We start from the raw sequence: 25,072 nt of genomic DNA, 5'->3' as shown, positions 1-25,072 counted from the left end.
CACTAGGAGACTGACAATGAAAGACAACTGACCACAGACTCAGAGTAAAACTGGGTGGCTTATTTGGTAAGACTAGGTAAGCTCATCAAGTCCCACTCCCAGAAATAAGCACTCAACTGTAAAAAGTGTTCCAAATATTATTCTAAAAATCTGTAATTCAGAGTTCCCTGGTAGCCTAGCAGTTACGGTATTCAACATTGTCACTGCTACCGCTTAGGTTACTGCTGTGGCTGGAGTTTGATCCTTGGCCTAGGAACTTCCACATGTCACAGGTGCAATCAAAAAAAGATTTTTTTTTTAATTAAAAAAAATCCACAATTCTTCGTTGAATTACAGTCTGCTGCTTCTCCATTACAACAGACTGTATGTTTTATTACAGTTTTCACTTAAAATTCACAAAGGAAATGGGTTACTAACCTGAAAGTGGAAGTGCTCCTCCGAAGACCTTAAAAACACCATGGACTCTCTGTGGCCGCAGATGCTGATGCTCATCACTGCCGCCCCCAACCTGGGAAAGAAGCACGGCACACTCAAGATTCATTACTGTCAGCTCAGTGAAATGACATGTATTAGCACGCAGATTAGATTGTTTACATGATGACAATTACTACAAGAGGGAAGACAGCATTGAGATGTGCCTGTGTGGTTGACACATGTGAATAATGAAGAGCCCACGCTACAGATGGAACACAGGATGAGCCTCTCACCTGCATCCACAAAGGCGCTGAGGCAAGGTGCAAATGATCACTGGTGGTGTGGCAAGCAGGAGTGCCCGTGGGCTAAGGCTATGCCTTGTTTAACAATCTCATGTGGGTGAGGCCCAGCCAAGGATCCATCTCCATTCTTCCCCTATCACAAGCTAACCTCAGCCTGGGATTGAGGTACTGACTTACTCCAAGTAAACCCTCAAGTCATTTTTGAAGCTTACACAGTTGGACTCTGAGAGACGAGGAATTTTCCTGGAGTCTAGAATGTAGGTCTTTCCTCTAAGGAATGCTGCCTTTGCTTGGCAGGGCTCCAGTATGTCTTATAGGCACTCAGCTCTTTATAATACAAAGCTACCATCCAACCTGACGCCAGCTTGGCTTTTCAGGTCCCAAGAAGTGTTAATGATCCAAATGGTTTATTCTCCGAAGTCAGTGAGACTTTGTTTGGCATTTAAGCCTGGTCTAAACAGTTTTGGTCTAGGTTTCTTCCACATTTAGAGATTATCAGTCCTTTTTTTAAAAAACAGATTACATTTCTATGCCCTGGTTTAAGAGGAAGCCACTCTACTTGCTGCTACCTATTGGCTTTCCAGCCTCTCTCTCTCTCTGAACCTCTCTTTCCATCTGCTCTGAATTCTGTCTAGCACCTTTTGAACATTCATTCTTTCATTCAGTAGACTATCATCAAGCACCTATGGGCAGGGGAGGGGGAGCAGTGGGGGGGGGGTCATACATTATGCATGCATTACGAACAGCACAGAAAAATACAGCCACTAATGTCTTTTTAGTGGCCACGCTCTGGTGCTTCTTCCCTCACCTCAATCCACCTTGACATTAGCGGTCCAAGCTTTACTTTATCTCCTCGTCTTTCGTATGTGAATAGTACACTCTCACCACAAAACAAAGGGGAAATACAGACAAGAAGAAAGAAGAAAAAGATACCTGAAATGTGATATCCCTTGATCATTACTTTTCCTTTCTTTACCAGATATCATAACACCAGATACAACATAAAAGGGGCAAATATATTTTTGTTTCTTCATTTAATTTTTTATTTGAAAATAAATTTGCAAAGTTCCCAGGTAGCCTAATGGCTAGGGATTCAGCATTGTCACTGCTGTGGATCGGGCTCAATCCCTGACTCATGGGCATCTACATACTGCAGGGGCAGCCAAAAAGAAATAGATAGATAGATAAACAAGCACAGAAAGCTGCAAAAATAGTACCCTTCACCCAGTCCCCCCCCCCCCCCCGTCATCATTTTACACAACTATAGTGTAATGAAACAGAAATAAACAATTTACCAAAGAACTCAAAATGTTGGTGTGTGATATTGAAACCTGGAAATTGCACTCGTGTGTACATGTATGCATGTGTGTGTGTGTGTGTGTGTGTAGTTCTATGTAATTTTATCACCTGTGTAGATTCATATAATCACTACCACAATACATAAGATACACAACTGTTTTGTCATCATCAAGGAACTCCCTCACACTTCTTGTTTAAAGTTGCACTCACTGCTGTTTTTAACCCCAGGGCCACCATCAATGTGTTCTACATAGCTATAATTTTGTCCTTTTAAAATACTACAGAAATAGGATTATCCAGCATGTGACCTTTTGAGATTGGCTTTCTAAACTTGGCATAATGCTCTTGAGATCCATTCAAGTTCTTGCATGGATGAGTGGTTCATTCCTTTCTATTGTGAGTATGAGTACATGGTAGGATGTATCACAGCTTGTTTAACACCTGAAGGACAGTGAGGTTGTTTCTGATTTTTAGCTATTAGAAATAAAGCTTCTAGAAAGATCTGCATACATATCCATGTACCATTAAGTTTTTATTTTTCTGGGATAAATACCGAAGTATAATTGCTGGGCTTTATGGTAAATGCATTTTTAGTTTGATAAGAAACTGCCAAACTATTTTTCAGACGGCTGTATTAGAAATCCAGTTGCTCCATATTCTCACCAGCATTTGGTAATGTCATTATTTTTATTTTAGCTGTTCTAAGTATGGCATTTTTTTTTCTTTTTTTTTTTAGGGCCACACCTACAGCATAGGGAAGTTCCCAGGCTAGGGGTTGAATCAGAGCTGCACCTGCCAGCCTATACCATAGCCACAGCAATGTCAGATCCAAGCCACATCTGCAACCTACACCACAGCTCACAGCAACTCTGGATCTTTAACCCACTAAGCAAGGCTAGGGATTGAACTGGCATTCTCATTGATAGTAGCCAAGTTTATTACTGCTGAGCCACAATGGAAATCCCTACTTCAGTTTTGTTTTTTTTTTACCTAAAAAAATAATAAAAGAGCTCAGCCTGACATGGAGAATTAATTCCTCAGGTGTTACATCATAAGAACACTAATTGAAGATGTGAAGAGTGCCCATGGTTTATGGGTGGAGCCTAGGATAGAATATGCAAGCAGAGCTTACATTCTTCTCAGTGGGATGTCTCTGTGTCTCATTTTGCTTGGGGGTCCGGTATCTCCTGTGCTTTAGCATTTTTTTCTGGATTTTTCATTTTTGAACAAAGTATAATTAGTAATTGTTGCATTAAATTAAATTGGAATATGAGTTCCCTGGTAGCCTAGCAGTTAAGGATTCCATGTTGTCACAGCTGTGGCATGGGTTTGATCCCTGGCCTGGGAACTTCAGCATGCCGTGGACCTGGCCAAAATAAAAAAAAATTGTTTTAAAAAGCTAGAGTAGATGTAAGAGAGCTCCGTCAGAGCCAGCGAGATGGTCAATGAAAAACATGAGGCACAGGGAAACGCTGCTGTAACAGATGTGAGAGAGTCTAGAGATTAAGTTCTTACATGGTAGTTTGGCCATTTATTGTAAATCTACAACTATTTATTTTATCGAGAACCTGTTTATACTGCAATAAATCCTTTTGACAACAACAAATTTAACAGACATGAAGGAGTATATTTAGTGGAAAATTAAGTACTAAATGGCCAAGAAAGTTGATGAACATGTTCCTTAGAACATAAAATGTTTGTTAATACTTATCATTCTCCATGGGGATCAAAGTGGTATCACTGACTGCTTGAGAGCCAGAAGACTATGTCTGCTAAGGAAGCATCAATATCAATGCTCAGTTGTTATTTTAAGGAGTTCCCTTGTGGCCTAGCAGTCAAGGACTGGCATTGTCACAGTTGTAGCTCTGGTTATAGCTGTGGCGAAGGTTCTATCCCTGATCTAAGAACTTAGGAATGTTGTGGGTGCAGCAAAAAAAAAAAAAAAAAAAAGCTCATTATTTTAAGAAGAAAGTACTGGGCAAAATGTTAGCCACTAAAGCTTCAGAATATACATTTACACTCACTTACACTGTGAACCATGTGTTTAGATCCTTTAAATCAAATGACTATTCTTCTAAACACATTTCAACATTTTTTTTTTTTGTCTTCTGTCTTTTTAGGGCTGAACCCACAGCATATGAAGGTTCCCAGGCTAGGAGTCAAATTGGAGCTGCAGCTACCGGCCTACATCACAGCCACAGCAACACCAGATCCGAGCCTTGTCTGCAGCCTACAGCACAGCTCACGCAACACCAGATCCTTAACGCACTGAGCAAGGGCAGGAATCGAACCCAAGTCCTCATGGATACGAGTCGAGTTCGTTAACCACTGAGCCACCACGGGAATTCTATCAACATATTTTCAATTCTGTTTTATCATGTACAGAGAAAAAACAAAACAAGAGATGTTATGTCTTATCTCCACTAACAGAATCACAGTTAAATGCTACCAGCTTTATATTAGTTTACTTCAAATAGAAAAAGATTTTAATTGCAACACTGGGTCTATGTCTTTCATCCAATTAGTGGACTCAAAGTAAAAAGCTTTTAGATGTTGATTCCCCCTTGCCTGATATTGTAAATGCAAACTGAAAATTCCATTTAAAATTTTGATAAAGTAAAAAAAAATTTGGTGATAATAATTCAAGTTTTTGTGAAGCAGAACAACATGGTAAAGATAGCATTCTCAAAGTGCCCCTTGTGGTGCAATGAGATTGGTGGCACCTCTGGAGCACTGGGACTCTGGTTCAATCCCTGGCCCAGCACAGTGGAGTCTATATGCCACCGGGGCTGCCAAATAAGAAAAAAAAAAAGAAGGAGTTCCTGTCGTGGCTCAGTGGAAGCAAATCTGAATTGCATCCATGAGGATGCAGGTTCAAACCCTGGCATTGCTCAGTGGGTTAAGGATCCTGTGTTGCCGTGAGCTGTGGTGTAGGTCGCAGACGTGGCTCAGATCCCAAGTTGCTGTGGCTCTGGCGTAGGCCTGCAGCTATAGTTCTGATTAGACCCCTAGCCTGGGAACCTCCAGATGCTGCAGGTGCCGCCCTAAAAAAAAGCAAAAAATAAAAATAAATAAAAATAAAGTTTATGAATAGAAAGATATTATTGCGGTGTATCCCTACACAAGCAAGAGATCAAGTGAACAACCCAGAAAGGAGAGTTTATTATCTTCAGATGTGATGTGAAATGCTGTCATTGTACTTGGGAATATCTCATAGGAAGATACACCTTTTGATAGGAACAGAATTCCTGCTTTTAACTGGATACTTTTATATTTTATTTAAGGATGGAAAGGGATTTCAGAAAGGCTACAGTTTGGGGGCATCTTAATTTAGCAAAACATTCAGAACATTCATATACAGAGCAAACTTCAGTGAGTTTTTGCTTGTAAAGTTATCCATTGAAATAGTTACTCTAAATAGAGACAGAAAGACAGTCCTCGTGAAAATGTTTGGGCTGAAGTATTCAATTTGAAAATTCAAATTAAAAATTTAAATGGAAAATATATTTTACTTAGCAGAATTTGTTCTGAGCTTAACAAGTATCTCAGCATCTGTAGAAAGTATTTTCTCAGACAAGAGCCAATTAAAGGTGTTAATTTTAAAATTTATTAACCTTCAGATGTAATCTTTAAGATGATTGTGAGCATTGATATGTCAATATTTAACTTAATAAGGCCATATTGAAAAGAAAATCCATCAGAAAAATACCAATGGTTTGATTAATAGACAGAATACTATGAAACTGATTAAAGCACATTAATATATACTAAGACTGATTATTCTGATGATGTGTTTTAAGTTCAGATAATAGATGTAAATAACAAAATTTTTTTCATGTACACTGATTTTCTTTTCTTTTCTTTCTTTTTTTTTTTTTTTTAGGGCTGCACCTGTAGCATATGGAGGTTCCCAGGCTAAGGGTCGAATCAGAGCTGGAGCTGGAGCTGCAGGCCTACACCACAGCCACAGCAATGCCAGATCCAAGCCCTGTCTGTGACCTGTGCCACAGCTCATGGCAATGCCAGATCCTTAACCCACTGAGTGAGGCCAGGGGTCAAACTGCATCCTCATGGATACTAGTCAGATTGGTTTCCAGTGAGCCACAACAAGAACACCTGATATATTATTTTTATTCTTTAGAAATAATTGTATTTTTGAATTGGGATTTTATGGACCCATCATTCTAATAAAACTAAATTGTTGGTTAATAAATGTATGTTTAAAAAAATTATATAATTAATATTTTAGTACATTTTCACTCTTAAAACTGTCCAGATTTCAATGCTGAAAATGGAAATTATATAATCACTCTATTTATAAGGAGGCATATTTCACACTGACATTTAGTCCAAAAAGTGGACAGCAGCACATTCACGCATACCCAGATTGAATACACAGAGAGTTTGATGGGTCAGTTAGCTTAGGTTATCCTAAGATTCAGTAATGGATTGACCACAGTCCTTGGGCCACACCGACAACAGACAAAATGTCACCAAGGATATCCGCCAAGTATTGCACAATTCCTCCTCTCTTGTAGAGAAAGAGGGAAATTAAGTACCAAGAGTGGCTGTGACAGTCTGAGGAGGATAGTTATGTTTTTCACTGTACATAGAGCACAAGGATAACGATGATGGTCTCCAGGTCTATAGAAAGTTGAAGAAATGTGTCTTAACCAGTCCTTCAATCCCGCATTGCCCAAGAAAGGAAGACAGACACAGCCCAACCTTTCAGGATATCCCACTGGCTGATCTTGCTTCTCATGAGAGTCTAACTCCAACAGTATGAACTGTTGGGTTCTAGTGGAGACACTGAAAGACTTACAGCACGCTGCATCCCCACAGAGAGAGTATCGGTGCGTTCTGGGGCTTATGTGTCATTTCTCATAAGTCTTTCCAGATTTGGAGAGAAGCAAGCATAGTGGAAAGAAGGCAAATGTTGGAGTTCCTGTCGTGGCTCAGCAGAAACAAAACTGACTACCATCCATGAGGACGCAGGTTCGATCCCTGGCCTCACTCAGTGGGTTAAGGACCCGGCGTTGCCATGAGCTGCGGTGTAGGTCAGAAATGCGGCCCAGATCTGGCTTTGCTGTGGTTATGGTAGGTCAGTGGTACAGCTCCAATTCAACCCCAAAAGGAGGTAAATGTTGAATCTAGATATGCCAGCTATGTTCCCTTGAGCACCAGAACTCCTCACCTGTAAAATGAGAATGATCATAATAATACCTTGCAAAAAAAAGAGAATAATTTGCAGCAGGGAGAATAAGTTGTTATTTAAAATACAGAGATTCCTACTTCCATCCCTAGGGAAGGAGATAGTTTTCTCTTAGGAGTAGGTCAAGTTTTTGCCCAGTAAAATGCTTTGATGAGCACCGACACTCAAACGCTGGGTGTGGGCCATGGTTTAGAAAGATATTAAGGGGAAAAAAAAGAGGAAATTATCAATAAACTAAATTTTAGTAGATATGGAAAAGAACTTTGAGGGAACTATTTAATCTGAAGTTCTCTGCTGTGAGCTGCTGTTGATCCCCAGACAAAACATGCTTCTACTTTTACCCTAGGCTCTTTAATAAATGTATAGTCCATCTTATTGCCTTGTAAGAACTGGTATTTTGGGAAATGCTAGGTCAGGACTACCTCTGTGGACACATGACCTGTGCAGTCACACTCCCATGCTTAGGCCATGTGCCTGGTTTAAGGTTCTCCTGTCACCAACTAGAAATTCTTAATTATTTCTGACCAAGGGGCTCGTTATTTTCCTCCTGCACTGAGCCCTACAAATTATGTAGCCAGTTCTGTTCTCTTTGGGGGTCAGTGGGTCTGTGGAACAGATAAGAGAAAAGCTCCGAAGGCTAGATACCAATGAGAGTGCAAATTCAGCAGAAACCTGAAATCCGATCTAGCAATGACCACAAGAATCTATCCCAATCTTGATGAGAAAATTGGATTTCTACAGAAAATTAAGACATTCAAACCAACTTTATGTTAATTTCAAAGGTAGGGCAAGACTAACATTATCTGTATTACATTAATAATATCAGATAGATAGGCAGAAAGATAAGCAATATTGCACACAACATGGCTGGAACACCATGCACCAATGAATGGCTGGTATTATCATCATTTTAGGGTTATACGTGCAAAGCAATGAGGAAGTGTGAAAAGGGTCAATATACATACATACATGTGCACACACATGGGTTTGGGGTGCTCCTCTAATTCTCTCTTCCAAGGAGTACATCCCAAAATCTACAATTTTTGGACTCTTAGATTGGACAAAATCTTACTTACAACTTGTTACTTGTGCTGTGAATGATACTTTTAGTCTACTTGTAATTTTACCAGGATTTCCAGGGCCAGACCTACAATGAAAAGAAACTGGTAATGCAAAAGTAGAAGGGTACAGGCAATGAAAATTATACTACTTTAAAGTGTTTATGGAGAAACATTGTTTTTAGCTGTACTCACAGCACGTGGAAGTTACTGGGCCAGGGACAGAAACCTTGCCACAGCAACAACCCAAGCCACAGCAGTGACAATGCTGGATCCTTCACCTGCTGATCCACCAGGGAACTCCTGGAGAAACATTTTTTAACACTAATGGTAGAGCTATGGCCCACCCTTACTGTGGATGTCATGACTGGAGTCATTTTCCCTTTGAGGGCCCTAGGGTACAGGAAGAACTCACTTTATTCCAAACACAGGAGAGGTTGATACATCCTTTGGACCTTCGACCCTTACTGATCTTATCCTGAAGCACCTTTGCGTTTCCATTTGAGGTTGAAGACAAGTTCTATCAATAGACTCAGCTTTCTTTGCTCCCTGATATCCCCTGAAAAGGAACAATTCAACATTCAAAATGACCACACACACCTTTCACCTCCACTGGCTCTAAAGCCATATTAATGCCATAGTTGCCCAATAGGGGAAAACCCTAAAATCTCAAAACAGTGATATTTGATTTTGGGATGTGATTCAGTGATGTAAACAGACGACATAAGACATTTTTCGTGAGCATGAATTTACATTGCACTGTCCTGAATGCATGACAGAATGGCTAGTAGGTACTCATTTCTGTTCTGATCCAGATGGAGAATGTGGTAGGAAAATTTAAGAGACCCCGAAGTGACCCACACCTTTGAGTATCAGTGGGACCTGTAACTAGCTTCTAACCAAAGGAATAGAGCAAAGGCAATGGGACCTCACTCCCACATTTGTTATGTTATATGGCAAAGATGAGGTGATTTTTCAGAGGTGATTAAGGTCTATAATCAGTTGACGTCAATCAAAAGGAGATGACCCTGGGTGGGCCTGACCAAACTAGGTAAGACCTTTAGAAGAGAGTCTAGAGTTCAGGGATGCTGGCTTTGAAGAAGCAGGCTGGCATGCATTTTACAGCTGCATGAAAATGAATCCTGCCAACAACTGCATGAATTTGGAAGAGGACCCCAAGGCTCAGGTGAGACCTTAGTCCCAGAAGACATCTTAATTTTGGCTTTGTGAGACTGAGCAGAGAAGCCAGCTAGGAGGTGCCAGTGAGATCCTAAATGTATGCTGGTTTAACACACTCAGTTTCTGGTAATTTGCTATACAGTAACAGAAAATATATTAGACAGGGGTAGAAAACTAGGGTGAGGGCCAAATAGGAGGCCAGCCTACCAAGGAAGTCATGAACTACATGATAATTAAAGCTAACTGGAAATGATCAGCTGCTAAGAGCCCCAGTTTGGTACTGCCTACTTGACAGGGAAGCATAAGTGGGAAAGGCAGTAACAGATTGCTTTTTAGATCTGAAATAAAAGCTACCACTCACTTGAATATTATCTGAAACACATTCATAATAATAGCTGTTTTGCTATTTAAGTCAGACTTCTTTTGCACAGCAAAAAAAGAAAAAAAAAAGAAAAAAGAAAAAAAAAGAAAAAAGAAACAGAAACATAATCTCAAGGTTACTGCTTATCCTCCAAAGTGTAGGTGTGAATTAGCCAGTAACTCTAGGTCTATGGGTATGTCTTAGAAAGATATTAATATTTAGACACTACTATGCTCCCAGCCAACTCTCCAATCAGCTAGAAACCTGAAGCTATTTTTTCAAAAAGTTAAAGAAAGCTGTGTATGAGTTCTGGAATCACTGAAAACTATTACATGATGACTGATTTTTCTATCATTCTGATTCACAACCTAGAAACGGAATGAAAGAGAATGGGAAGAGAACTGGGCTCCACTGATGTGTGGAAGCCTTGAAAAACCTTTAGTCATGTTTAGCATTGGAGTTTCTAGGTTAAAGGAAATGTATGAATATATATGAAAGAATTTAATTAAAGTATGCTGCCTTCTTTATGCCTTCATTCTTAAAAAGTTGTGAAGCAATGTTGTCATCAATTGAATCTCACTTTAAATGCATCCAGGAGCTCAGTATTTGAAGGAACTCCACAGTAAGTCAAAGTAAAGCAAATTTAGGTCTTAGTGGTGTATATAATTAGGCAACCTAAGACTTCTGTTCTAATGATACATACTTTGGTATGCCAAGATTTTATAATGAAGAACTGAGTTTTTAAAAAGCTACATTCAATTTATTTTCCTGAAATGGAGTGCTGATAGAAACTGCAAACTAAAGAATGTCGCTCTCCATCTGGTTCTACAAGAATGAAGTCACTAGCCTCTGCAGTCTAGTAACTGGCCTTAAACACACCTTGAAAGGAGTTCAGGGTGGAGATCAGGAATGAGGCACTCTGTGCTTTCAGAAAAACCAGTGGAACAGGGCTTCAGATAGACAGTTACGTATTTTTCAGAAGAAAATTTTATGAACCCAATTTCTTGTATCTTCTCATTCCTAAAACAGCACTAATATCATTAACAGAATCATCTGTTCCTCTTGAGTAGGAGCAACCTTCTACTTCTAAGATGTGAGTGAGACTGCATATAATCTCCCCTCACCAAAATCATATATATACTGACCTTACCCCCTACCTCTTTGGAGCAGTTCCTCCAAGCTATCTGAGAGGTTGTCTCCTGGGCTATAGTCCACAGTGAGCCCCAAATAAAAGTGAACTCAGAGCTCCCACACAGGGTGTTTTTGTTTTTTTCAGCTGACAAAACCTTGGCTGATGTGGGGGTGGTCCCAGATGGGCCTTCTGGAGAGAGAACAGAATGAACACAGATTGATCTGGAACTGACAAAGAGAGGGCTAATGGGATCATTTAAATATGATGTCCATCTGGAAGGCAATAGGCCCCAGAGGCCTCTAGATGAGCTATGGACAGACCTCCAAGCCAGGTGTTAAGGGCAGAAAGCTCAAGATCTTAGGAGACAGTGTCCTACTTTTTGCAGTCTGACCCCACAGACCTAAGTCCTGAAACCTCGGCACACTAGCCATGTCACTAGTGGAAGCACTTAACCACTCTGTGTCATCTCTTACTTATAAAATGGAACTATTAAAACCCCAACTTCATAGGTTACCGTGAGGATAAAATAACACATAAAGTACCTGGTGCTTCATCAGCTCTTGGTTCTTGTTAATTGTTTCTATTTGGCATGACAGAGTTGCAGAGGCTCCAATTACTTAAAAGACTGACTAAACCTGGGAGAGGGAAAGAAAAAAAAGGTAGTGCTGAAAAGAATTAACACACCATAGGAAAAAGTGCTAGTTTCTCCAGCAGGAGAATGCCTCAGGCATTTACAGTTCAATGCCTAGGTATTATTTCTTATCATTATCCCATTTAGAATTATAATGAAGAATGCTGGGAATAATTAACCCCATTCTATAGTCCCAGGAGCCTGTCATCACCGGTTGGAAGGATTAGGTACCAGCTCTATCAGTCCTGGCACATGAGCACTTTTCCCTGTGATACCATGTCATCCTGCCTCTCTTTTCGGGCAGGCTCGGTAAATTCCCCACCCCCTGCACAATGGCAAGAAGCATTCATCTCATGCTTGATAACACTTTTACAGTCGTGGAACAGCAGCAGCTTCTGAAACATCCAGCCCTGTTAAAAGCTTAGTAATGACAACAGCCACCAGTGAGCATCCTTTTAGAGCCCGAAGTGGTAAATCCTCTCTGCAGCTGAGCTGCCAGCCCGGAAGCCCCACTCCCTCCTTTGTTAGAAATTCGAGTCACAAAAACCTACAATAAAATCCTGCAGGCACATCAATAAAGGATATAATGAAATCAAATGAGTCTTGTTCCTTACATTTACATGCAAAGTATATCAAAGGAGCATCCAGTTCGTCCGAGACCAACACAATGGATTCTTTTGTGTGGGAGGAGAGAAGATATATGTAGCTGATTTAGGAAGCAATTCCAATTAAAAGGGCTGTGTTTAAGGCACCAAAGACAATGCAGCCTTTTGCTAGACAGTTAACTATTAGAAGTGTCTGGCTGTCGAGGTGGTTTTATGGTAATCGGGCAAGAGCAGGGTGGAAAGGAACACAGCGATTCCCCCACAGGGTCCCAGGCTCCAGGTCACACTGCCTCTCTTCCCAGCTCACTCCCATGTGACCTCAGGGACAAGAGTACCTGCCCAACAGAGTTGTTATGAGGATTAAACAAAAGAAAGCACATAAACCCGTCTGGGGCAGTGCCAGGCACGTGCTAAGCATTCTACAAATTGTGCTATTATTGTTATGATGTCCTCTGACTTGGGCCCCACAGCAAAGCTGAAAGGGGCTGGAATCAGCCCGATGACAAGTGAAGGGGATCCTGGAAGGGTCTGCCCTTGAAGGCCACCTGCTATGTGCTGGAGTCAGTACCACTTGCTTTTTTTTTTTTTTTTTCATTTAAAAAAAAATTTAAGTGAGAATTGCAACTATTTATTTATTTATTTATTTATTTATTGCTCTTTTACAGCTGCACCTGTGGATATGGATGTTTCCAGGCTAGGGGTCCGACTAGAGCTACAGCTGCCTACCTACGCCACTGCCACAGCGACGCAGGATCCGAGCCCTGCCTGCGACCTACACCACAGCTCACGGCAACGTCAGATCCTTAACCCACTGAGCAAGGCCAGGGACGGAATCCCCGCAACCTCATGGTTCCTTGTCAGATTTGTTCCCACAATGGGAACTCCACCACTTTCTTTCCTAGAGAAATGGAGTTCCTTTGCTAATACTAGATGGCTCAGACATGTGCCCTTTAAATTGACTTGCCTGCTTCCCACACACTTTTCATAGTTTGTAGCTTCAGAATCAGAGTTGGAAGATGGCAATTTGGAGATGGATTATTCCCAGTGGCAGGTTGTGGGCAATTTTTTCTCCAGATTCTTCATTTGTTTTCAGTGGGAGTCACCTTTTGGAAAGCAAGCACACAGGCTGTCTCGGGCAGCTCAGACCTGAAGCTGAAATGTGACAACCTATTTGTGCACTCAGAGGATCACACTTTCAAGGGAATCAAAGGATTTCGCCTTTGGCTGTTTCCCCCTTGCTGGTTCACCTCTTTCCTGTATCACAGAGGACCCAGACATTCTTGGCTTTGTAACTCAAAGTGCCATTCTTTTTTTTCTTTTTATTTGATTTATTTATTTATTTATTTATTTATTTATTTATTTATTTATTTATTTTGCTTTTTTAGGGCTGCACTTGCAGCATATGAAAATTGCCAGACTAGGGTTGGAATCAGAGCTACAGCTGCCAGCTTACACAACAGCCACAGCAATGTGAGATCCAAACCGTGTCTGCATCCTACACCACAGCTCACTGCAACGCCAGATCCCTGACCCACTGAGCGAGGCTAGGAATGGAACCCAAATCCTCACGGATACTGGTCTGATTCGTTTCCACTGTGCCACGACGGGAACTCCCCTAAGTGCCATTCTTTATCAACCTTATTAAAAGGGTAATAATTTTCTGCTGGGCACATAGGTTGGGGTCAGTTTGAAGCATAAATGGAAAACTGACGAAACTAGAGAATAGAAGAGAAATTCAAAACTGCAAGAAGCCACAGGAGGTTCAGACAGGAGACTCCTGAGGGCCCTCGAGTGCCCTAGGAACAAGAGTACAGCACCGTCCCCACCAGTCAGTCACTCTACAAAGCACAAACGCAGCTGTCACTTGACAGAGCACAGGATATGTACTTGGATGCTCATTTCAAATATGGGTGTTATCACTGTGAAGATGTAAATGGGCCTCAATCCCAGTGCCTCTTGGATGAGAAAGCCCTGAGGAATAGCACATGAAGCCGTCACTCCGGCAGTGACATTTTAAGACCAGTCATGAGGAAGGGAGAGGAACTGCAAAGAAGAGGCTACAAAAAGGGCTTTTGTAATATTGAGTTTAAGGAAAAGGGCCTAAAGCGATTCTGGCAAAATGTAAGTATTTGTTTGAGGTGGTGAGGCACAGGTATTTGCTATGTCGTCTTCGCCACATGCTCTGTGTGTTTAAAAAGTTATTTTGAAATACTTTAAAACAATTGCACAGATTTCAAAGGAAAAGCAGTACAGTTGTTGACAAATAAAAAGGGAAGAATCTTGGCTCAGAACAGCCCCAGGAAAAGCAGATAAAGTAGGTGAGCAATAGCTCAAAGCTTCCTTCAAGGTGGGTTTCAGAATGACTCTGGAACATGCAGCTCCCAGGGAAGAAAAATACACTCCCCTTGATGTGGCAAAATCTGTTTTTAAGTTTAAAGGAGAAAGAAAAAAGGTCTGGGCTGGTGGCCTGGGTGAAGAGGCACTGCCCCTGAACTCACCTGCAGTGCTCAACACAGAGTGCTCCCCTTTCTTCTCAGACATCAATGGGGTATGAAATACAAATTTAAATAATCAAGCAAATAGGCAACAACAACATAATAGCTTGGACACCAGTCAGTTTAAACAAAATGGTGATGAAATAGGAAGTCATGTTGAAGACTCTCCTTTCTAAAAAATAGGCTGGCATAACCAAGAAAAAGTGCCATCAGAATACAAATTCAGTATTGAATTGTCTTGTTTCTTCATGAAAGAAAAAAAAAAAAAAAGAACATCAAAACAAAGAGGAAAGACCCAGGTTGGGTGAATGAATTCAATGTTCAACCTCATCAGGAAAGTGCCTCCCAAAGCGGGCTCACTTAGCAGATGTCGTGAGGCTGCCCACCCTTCATGGCCAAGGGGTAGGTCAGATTGGAAGCGTGTTCCCTCCACAGAAGAAGGCTGTTGCTCAGAAAATAAAACTGAAAAGCACAAAGTATTGACAGTGGAGACTACAAGCAATAGAAGACCTTTAGTTCATTTATCTGCAATACAAATTTCAGGGGAAGTGATAAGATAAAGAATAGCATCACAGATTGTCTTTCCTTGTTCATGAAAAATTTCCGTGACCAGGATTTCTTTGACACAGTAAAAGAGACTGACTCCAATTGGCCTTTCCTTTTCCCCCACAAATGACCATAAAACAAGAAATAGTGTAGTGAAACTCCCTCCAAAGTGGACCTGCACACCTAAGTTCTTAGTGTCTTTTCCACACTGGGCCTAATGTCTGACTTAGTGTCTGGACCTAATACAGACTAAACTGATGAAAAAGAAAACCCTTGCTATTTCAACCCACAATCACATTTCAACCTAATTTTCAATATGTCATGACTCTAAAGAGACAAACTGCTGGCAGCCACATCCCATGTATGTGTTTTCAGACTGCGTAGACTAAATGTGACTCATTTTTCCAAAATTACTGAAGATGCCCATAGAGACTCATTGCTTTTTTTTTTTTTCTTTTCTGATGATAAGTAATTTAAAAGACTGTATTAAAACAAACATGGAAGTTGTGCTTTAGGACATTTTGCGTTGCAAGCAATAGAAATGAATTTAAGGAGTTCCCTTTGTGGCTCAGCAGTAATGAACCATGAGGATGTGGGTTCAATCCCTGGTCTTGCTCAGTGGGTTAAGGATCCGGTATTGCCATGAGCTGTGGTGTAGATTGCAAATGAGGGTTGAATCCTGTGTTGCTGTGGCCTGGTGTAGGCTAGCAGCTGTAGCTCTGATTCGACCCCTAGCCCTGGAACATCCATATGCCATGGGTGTGGCCCTAAAAGAAAAAAGAAAGAAAAAAATCAATAAGTTAGTGAATTCACACCACAGAAATGTTTTATAAGGATACAGGGAGACCCCAAGGGCAAGAATACATGAGACCCCAGAGGGGCCAACACTCATCACTGTGTCTCTCTGAGAAATGGCTTCATCCCCATGGAAAAAGGGCTTTCTCTGCTAATTCACCCTCATGTTGAACAGGAAATGGGCATCAATAGCTTGCAAGGTCACAAGCTGTCAATTACTAGTCACCCCAGTTGCTGACCTGTGCCTTCACTCCCTCCTCCGACACCTGCTACCATCTTGGGTTCCTTCACCCTTAACTCACCTAAACTATAAATGGGTAGTTTAGGGATGCCTGCTGGTCCAACCTGAACCTGTCTATGGCCAGCACAGCAGAGTCACACAGCCTCTGTGTGGTCTCCAGAGAAGAGGATGCGGCAAACGACACATGAATTTTACTACACATACGTTACGAAGCTGAATGCCTTTTTGTGGAAGTATTTATTGAGTGCCTCCTTTGGGTTTATGCTCTCCCAGGTTCTGGGGAGACAACATTGAACACAAAAAACAACGCTCCTTCTCTCTGGAAGCTTACATTCCACTGAGGGGGAAAAACAATGAGGAAACTACTCTGTAGGTACGTCAAGTATCAGCCGGTTTTTAAGTGCAGTGAACACTGGTAATGGTGTGCTGGTAATGTTTAACAACCACCTCTTCGGAAGGCATTCCACAGATTTCCAGGGTGGAAACACCCTCACCACGTCAATTTCCAGCTCCCAAAATGAAATCACTGACCATGGAGTTGGGTAGAGATGTGCACATGTGCACTATTGCACAGAGGCTCCACCATACAGATGCAAGAGGCATAAACAACCTCAAGAGCACACATGACAGTAAACTATAGTAAAAGAACTAGGAAGTTATATGTTTTGAGGATTTATTACTTTTGTTTTTAATATAATTAATTTTATTGCAAGTTTATTTATTTATTTATTTTTATTTTTTGGCTGCCCCACAGCCTGTGGAGTTCCCAGGCCAGGGATTAGATCCAAGCTGCAATTGCAACCCATGACGTATGTAGTTGCAGCAATGCCAGTCCTTTATTAATTTTTTTTAATGTTTTCTTTTTTTCTTTTTAAAAATTTTTTGTTATTATTATTTTTTAATAGTTATTTCCCCAATACAATTTTTTTTTCTACTGTATAGCATGGTGACCCAGTTACACATACATGTACACATTCTCTTTTCTCACATTATCATGCTCCATCATAAGTGACTAGACATAGTTCCCAGTGCTACACAGCAGAATCTCATTGCTAATCCATTCCAAAGGCAATAGTTTCTATCTATTAACCCCAAGCTCCCCAACCACTCCCCTCCATCTTCCTCCCCTTGGCAACCACAAGTCTATTCTCCCAAGTCCATGATTTTCTTTTCTGTGGAAAGGTTCATTTGTGCCCTATATTATATTCCAGATATAAGTAATATCATATGGTACTTGTCTTTCTCTTTTGACTTACTTTACTTAGTATGAGAGTCTCGAGTTCCATCCATGTTGCTACAAGTGGCACTATTTCATTCTTTTTTTATGGCTGAGGAGTATTCCTTTGTGTATATATACTACATCTTCTTAATCCAATCATCTGTCGATGGACATTTGGGTTGTTTCCATGTCTTGGCTATTGTGAATGGAGCTGCAATGAACATGAGGGTGACTGTGTCTTTTTTAAGGAGAGTTTTGTCCGGATATATGCCTAAGAGTGGGATGGCTGGGTCATATGGTAATTCTATGCATAGATTTCTAAGGTACCTCCATACTGATCTTCATAGTGGTTGTACCAGCTTACATTCCTACCAACAGTGCAGGAGGGTTCCCTTCTCTACACACCCCCTCCAGCATTTGTTATTTGTGGACTTATTAATGATGGCCATTCTGACTGGTGTGAGGTGGTACCTCACGGTAGTTTTGATTTGTATTTCTCTAATAATCAGGGATGTTGAGCATTTTTTCATGTGCTTGTTGGCCATCTGTACATCTTCCTTGGAAAAATGTCTATTCAGGCCTTTTGTCCATTTTTCAGTTGGGTTGTTGGCTTTTTTGCTGTTGAGTTGTATAAGTTGCTTGTATATTCTAGAGATTAAGCCCTTGTCAGTTGCATCCTTTGAAAGTATTTTCTCCCATTCCATAAGTTGTCTTGTTTTTTTCTTTTTGGTTTCCTTTGCTGTGCCAAAGCTTGTCAGTTCAATTAGGTCCCACTGGTTTATTTTTGCTCTTATTTCTGTTGCCTTGGGAGACTGACCTGAGAAAATATTCATAAGGTTGATGTCAGAGAATGTTTTGCCTATGTTCTCTTCCAGGTGTTTGATGGTGTCTTGTCTTACAGTTAAGTCTTTCAGCCATTTTGAGTTTATTTTTGTGCATGGTGTGAGGGTGTGTTCTAGTTTCATTGCTTTGCATGCAGCTGTCCAGGTTTCCGAGCAATACTTGCTGAAAAGCCTCTCTTTTTCCCATTTTATGTTCTTGCCTCCTTTGTCAAAGATTAATTGACCATAGGTGTCTGGGTTTATTTCTGGGTTCTCTATTCTGTTCCATTGGTCTGTATGTCTATTTTGGTACCAGTACCACACTGTCTTGATGACTGTGATTTTGTAATATTGTCTTAAGTCTGGGAGAGTTAGGCCTCCTGCTTGGCTTTTGTTCCTCAGAGTTGCTTTGGCAATTCTTGGTCTTTTGTGGTCCCATATAAATTTTTGGATTGTTTGTTCTAGTTCTGTGAAAAATGTCATGGGTAATTTGATAGGAATTGCATTGAATCTGCAGATTGCTTTGGGTAGTATAGCCATTTTTACAATATTAATTTTTCCAACCCAGGGGCATGGAATATCTTTCCATTTCTTCACATCTTCTTTAATTTCCTTTATTAATGTTTTATAATTCTCGAATGCCAGATCCTTTAAAGCACCATGCCAGGCTTGGGATCCAACCTGAGCTCTAGTGCTGCAGAGGTGCCGCCTGATCCCCTTGTGCCACAGTGGGCGCTCCTGGATTATTTCATTTTTAATGATGGCTTTGTTTACTAACTGGCTCACAGAATTCCTGAAAATTTAACAATCAGCCAGTATGAGCCAGACCCAGGACACCACTGGCAATAAAGAAAATAAAGGAAGCTGCTCTTTGAAAAACGTATGGTTACCAGAGGAGACTGGCTGGAATAGGGAGGAATAGGCTGGGGGTCTTGGATGGAAGTGTTCTAAAATTAGGTTGTGATGGTGGTTGTACAGCTATAAATATAATAAAATTCAATGAATTTTTAAAGAGAGAAAATAAAGATGGCTGAGGGTGGGTGTTCCAGTTACCTTTTGCTGTGTAAGAAACCTCCTCAAGACTCAGTGGTTTGGAATAAGAACTGTTCTATTATATCTCACAATTCTGTGGGCCAGACATTCTGGCAGGGTTCAGTGTGACAGTCCTTTAATTAGTGACATCAACTGGCAGATGGACAGGTCTTGAGGGTCCAAGATGGCCTTGCTCATGTGTCTGGGGCCTCGGTGGGGATGACCAGAGAGCTGGGCTCAGCTGAAACCAGTGACTGGAGTCACCACACATCGCCACTTCACTGTGGCAGCCTCAAGGAAGCAAATCCAAGACTCCCAGAGACACTGTGCTAAGAGGCAAGAAGTGGAAACTGCCAATCTCTTAAGGCCGGAGCCTGGAAACTGTGCCAGCACCTCATCTGCCATATTGTGTTGCTCAAAGCAACCACAGAACATGTCTGTGTGTAAGTGGACAGAGACCCTGCCTCTCCACAGGAGAAGTATCAAAGAGCTTGTGGTCATCTTTAATCCACCACAGAGAGAGAATGGTTGTGGTGAAGGAGCTGCATGTTATTTTAAATATGGTGATTGGGGAAGACTTTTCTACTAAGGCCATTTTTTTTTTTCTTGAAAACTGAGCCATATGAACAAATAAAATGTGCATATAGTTTTTGAGTCCAGTGTTTGGCAGCCAAGTCCAACTAAACCCTCAGACCCCACTCTGCCGTAGGGATATTTCAGTGGCAACATTTGAGAATCACAAATTACAGCAATGTCTTCACTCTCCAGGTCAAAGACCCTGAAGTCAAAAGAACCCAGGAACCTGCTCCCAGGCACCAAACAAGGCTGTGATAGGCAACAGCAGAAGAGGACGGGAGCCCAGCTCTTCTGCCCAGAATACCTACTTAAAAGGCCAATGCCTTTTCTACAACTCTGTGTTTTTTTCTTATTTTTACAAAGCCCTTTCAGAAAGCAGTGTTAGTACAGGATTTAGCATTTGGCTCTTTCCTATGGTAAACTACACATATTTAACATAAGTTAGAACATGCATTCCTTGAGGAGAGACTTACTTTTACACTTCTTCACAACCACTGTGTACACTCGTGCAGTTTGTAGACTGCACATGAATCTGTCCAGGCTGGGGCAGGAGTTGAGTAGCCTGCAGTTGGCCTGCCGGGCTGTGTGCTGTGGGGCAGGACTGCACTGTCACCAAGAAATGGGCAGGATTTTCCAGTGCCTACAAAGGAGAGTCAAGCGATAGCCCTGCACAAAGCGCACATCGTGTAATTACGGTGCTGGGCATACCTGTGGGGGATGGGGGAGCAGAAAGAATGGAACGTGCTGACTAACAATGTTCAGACTCCTCACAATGTGTCTCTCATGAACATTCTTTGGTTATCTATTGCTGTGTAACAAACCACCTGTGGTCGTGGACCCTGTGGGTTAGGAGTCTGGATGGGGCAGAGCGGGGATGACCTGCCTCTGCTTCATGATGTCTGAGGTCTCAGCTACAAAACCCATTTGGGAGCTGGAATCATCTGGAGCCTTCATTACTCCCATGTCTGGTGCCTAGGTTAAAGTGATTCCAAGTCCAGCCTCCACTGGAACTGTCAACAGGAACACACATGTGTGGCCTTTTCATGTGACTTGGGTGTCCCATAGCATGGCAGCCAGCTCAGAGACAGAGCATCTCAGGAGGGGCAGCCTTCTTAGACAGCCAGGGGGAAGCTGCATGGCCCTCCAGGACTAATCTCAGAAGTCACCTTGGAGGTATTACCTCCACGACACATGACTGGCTGCAGGCACATCACTATGGCCAGCTTACATTCAAAGGCAGGGAAATGAGACTCTTGATGGGAGCCTTGCAGACAAGCACATGGGTTGAGAGATGCTGTTGCAGCTATCTTCGTAAAATGCAACCTGCCACAGGGCACATCTCTTCAACGACCCAGTGCCACAAAGGAAATAGAGCAGAAATCGAGGGATTACGCCTCCCAGATGCCCCTCACCATGCTCTGGGTGAAGGGCCCTCTGGTGCAGAGTGCAGATGTACTGCTTCCTGAGGCTAGCACCTGAGTCTCCAAGGGCCTGTCTCTTTTAAGCCCATGGTCAGGAAGTGAGCTCAGCGTGGGTGATGCTGGCAGCTGCACAAACTCTCCAGCTGCTTTTCGCCCTTGGGCTTGGTGGTTATGCCACCAGGAAATTCTATAGGCAAGCCTGACAACTTGAGGCTTTGCCTCTTTTTTAATCTGTGGGCCACCAACTAACTGTCAAAGTTACTAGGGCTCATGCCAGAGCCAGATGTTCCTCAAAGATGTGCAAAGAAGGCAGTTCCCTTGTGATATCTTTTTAAGTTGTCTGAGGCTATAAGATGCCTTTTCTTAGTCTAATGCAGGGTTGGACACCCCTGGCAAAGCAACTGTAGCCATTCCCTCTATTTCAGTATACATGAAGTAACCAGCTATGATCTCAAACCTCTTTTCCTTTTAACTAATTGGGTGGTCTTCTGCAGCTGGGCTATGGAAACCAAGGGAAGTTTATATATATATATTTCTTTTTGAAGTTCTAAAATGTATGCCTCCCCATCCCACCCTTTGCCACTCTCCCCCTCCATTAATAAAGATACACTTACCTGGTGTAAGTAAGAACGCAAGAAGAAGTCACCAGACATACCTGCAAGTACATCATAGTGATCGCTTTCCACCTCCACCCTATCAAATCTACCTGCGCTTCATACCTGGAGGATCTGAGGAAAAGCTTGGTAAAGCTACCATTTAGCTACTACAGAGTATCAGCAAATAATAAAGGCCAAATCCACCCTTTCCCCTCCTTTCCTCTGCTCTGGCTTTTCTCTGGTTGTGTTACCTGCAAAATTAGCTGTCGCTGTACCAGACGTCATTGAAGCAGAAGTGGGAAGAAGCTGCACGCCCAGAGAAGAAAGGCCCCTGTGAACATAGGCCTCCTTTCCTCTATCAAGAGTTACTTGTGCATAGAAGCAAACTGCTTTTAGTATTCAACTTCAAGGTAAAACTTCACTGTTGGAAGTCAGCATTTAGCTACTTTGCATACCAACATCTGTTACAATGAAAAGTGCACTAATAAGTCCCATTTCCCAACCCCCCAATTCTCCCCCTGCCTTTGCAAAAAAAAAAAAAAAAAAGGGCAATGTTCATTCAAGATTACAAAGTGCTAAGACTGAAACCAGGTATGTGTAGGAAAAGAAATAGGAGAAGACATGAGAGTGACCATCAAATATTCACCAGGAATGAGAATGAGCCCTGGCCTGTGCTGAGTACTGAGCATGGTGCTGGGAGAGTTCTAGGGGAAGAGCTGACAAGAACCACATGTGACTCTTAGTGGCTTCACCTAGGCCAGTAGCACTGAAAGTGAGTACAGGCCTTAGGACTCAGTAGGAAATAACAAATGGAAGTAACTACATTTTGTGACCAACACAAAAGTTGCATTCCATTGTAACAGGGTGACCCCAGAGTGTTAAAGCATCCTCTCCACCCAACCCCCACCCCCATCCCTACCCTCCTGCCAACCTGAAAAGCTGCAAAAGGCAGCAAGTTCAGGCTCCGGCCTCTTCTGACACGGCAAATTCCTCTAGGGCTGCCGAATCCAGTGAACTTCACATCCACTTAAATCCATTAGAAAGAGAGGCACAGAGCAGCCAAATCTGTTTGTATCTGTGACCATGTGTTCATGGTTGATTCCATGTGTCAACCTGGCTGGGTCCAACGCCCAGCAGCCAGTCAAGCACCAGTCTAGAGGTTGCTGTGAAGGTTTTTTGTTTTGTTTTGTTTTTTAATGTGATTAACCTTAAACCAGTAGACTTTGAGTGAAGCAGACTTCTCTGTGGAATGTGGGTGGGCATCAGCCAATGAGTTGAAGGCCTTAGGATAAAAGACTGGGGTTCCCCCAAGGAAGAAGGATTTGCCTCCAGGCTGCCTTGGGACTTCATCCACTCTTGCAATATCCACTCTTCCCTGGGTTTCCAGCCTGCCGGCTTCTGGCAGCTTCCAGACTTGCCAGCTTCCACAATCACATGGGCTGATCCCTTACAATGAATCCTATTGGTTCTGTTTCCCTGGAGAACCTTGATACAATGCTATCTACACACTGTGCACTGCTTACTGCCTGGTTCACTCATACAGCAGGAACTGTGAGTTGCCTGACCAATAGCTATGCTTCTCTTCTTTCTTGGTGTCAGAATCCTAATCTTATTTAGGATGGTCATATTCCAGCTAAAAGAATACATTTCCCAGTCAGCCTTATAGACAAGGATGGCCCCGTGATTTTATAGGAAAGCTTCTTAAAAGGAAGAAGGGTTCTTGGCATGCAGCCTCTCTCCCCTTTTTCAGTTTTCCGTCTACAACTCTGAGGATAGTTTGAACTCACTGGCCATCCTGCACCATGCAACCAGGCACTAAAAGTGGCAGGGCTGAAAGAGATCAGCTCTGGACTGCCTACTCCCCTTTTATCTGGAAGAAAACTAGATATCTATCTTTTAAAAGCCATTGTAATTCCAGTGTCTGTAAGCAACAACATACCGTAATTCCTAGTGGATCACACAATACACCAAAACTGAAATAATTCACACCAAACCTCACCAGCCCTCAATCCCAGACCAGCACTTATCCCATTCTACAGAAGATGAGACTAAGGTACAAAGAAGCTAAGTGACTTGCCAAGGTCATACAATTGGCAAGTGACAGAGCTGAGATTTGAACTTAGATGATTCTGGAGTTCCTGTCTTGGTACAGCGGAAATGAATCCAACTAGGATCATGCAGTTGTGGGTTCAATCCCTGGTCTCTCTCAGTGGGTTAAGGATCTGGCATTGCCGTGAGCTGTGGTGTAAGTCGCAGACGTGGCTCAGATCTGGCATTGCTGTGGTTGTGGTGTAGGCCGGCAGCAACAACTCTGATTAGACCCCTAGCCTGGGAACCTCCATATGCCGTGGGTGTGGCCTTAAAAAAAAAAAAAAGAAGAACCAAAAGAATGAACTTAGATGGATTCGATTCTGGAATTCGCACTCAACCACAATGCTAAGACTAATGGAATGGAAGTCACAGGACGCAGATTTCAGTTTGACATAAGGAAGACTCCTCTAAGGGTGGAGGCTGTTTATTCACAGCGCAACTTGCATAATGAGCAGTGACTATCTGGTCATAGGAAGTGTGTAATTAAAAACCGGACAGGAGGAGTTCCCATTGTGGCACAGTGGGAATGAGTCTGACTAGGAACCATAAGGTTGTGGGTTTGGTCCCTGGCCTTGCTCAGTGGGTTAAGGATCTGGTGTTGCCATGAGCTGTGGTGTAAGTCACAGACGTGGTTTGGATCCCACGTTGCTGTGGTGTAGGCTGGCAGCGACACCTCCAATTGGACCCCAAGCCTGGGAACCTCCATGTGCTGCAGGCATGGCCCTAAAAGGACAAAAGACCAAAAAAAAAAAAAAAGACTGGATAGCCACCTGTCAGGGGTGGTGGTTTATGGTGTCTTTACAGTCTATTTCTTTTTCTTTCTTTTTTTTTTTTTTGTCTTTTTGCTATTTCTTTGGGCCGCTCCTGCAGCATATGGAGGTTCCCAGGCTAGGGGTTGAATCGGAGCTGTAGCCACTGGCCTATGCCAGAGCCACAGCAACGCGGGATCCGAACCGTGTCTGCAACCTACACCACAGCTCACGGCAACGCCAGATCGTTAACCCACTGAGCAAGGGCAGGGACCGAACCTGCAACCTCATGGTTCC

The 25,072-nt window shown here is 42.3% G+C and overlaps 1 long non-coding RNA gene across 1 annotated transcript in view; it reads right to left on the bottom strand.

Moving 5' to 3' along the window:
- Window positions 1-381: 381 nt before the first annotated feature.
- Window positions 382-25,072, bottom strand: part of LOC125119884 (uncharacterized) — a 40,789-nt gene continuing 16,098 nt past the window's right edge. Inside the window, exons 3-6 of the long non-coding RNA XR_007133204.1 lie at window positions 11,500-11,592; window positions 10,983-11,146; window positions 8,701-8,844; window positions 382-508 (exon numbers count right to left, since the gene is read on the bottom strand). This is a non-coding gene — a long non-coding RNA (uncharacterized LOC125119884). The remainder of the gene's footprint in view (window positions 509-8,700; window positions 8,845-10,982; window positions 11,147-11,499; window positions 11,593-25,072) is intronic.

Source organism: Phacochoerus africanus, chromosome 2 (assembly GCF_016906955.1).
Source record: "Phacochoerus africanus isolate WHEZ1 chromosome 2, ROS_Pafr_v1, whole genome shotgun sequence".
NCBI lineage: Eukaryota > Metazoa > Chordata > Mammalia > Artiodactyla > Suidae > Phacochoerus > Phacochoerus africanus.
The sequence above is the reverse complement of the archived record's forward strand: the minus strand, read 5'-3'. Positions and strand labels throughout refer to the sequence as shown.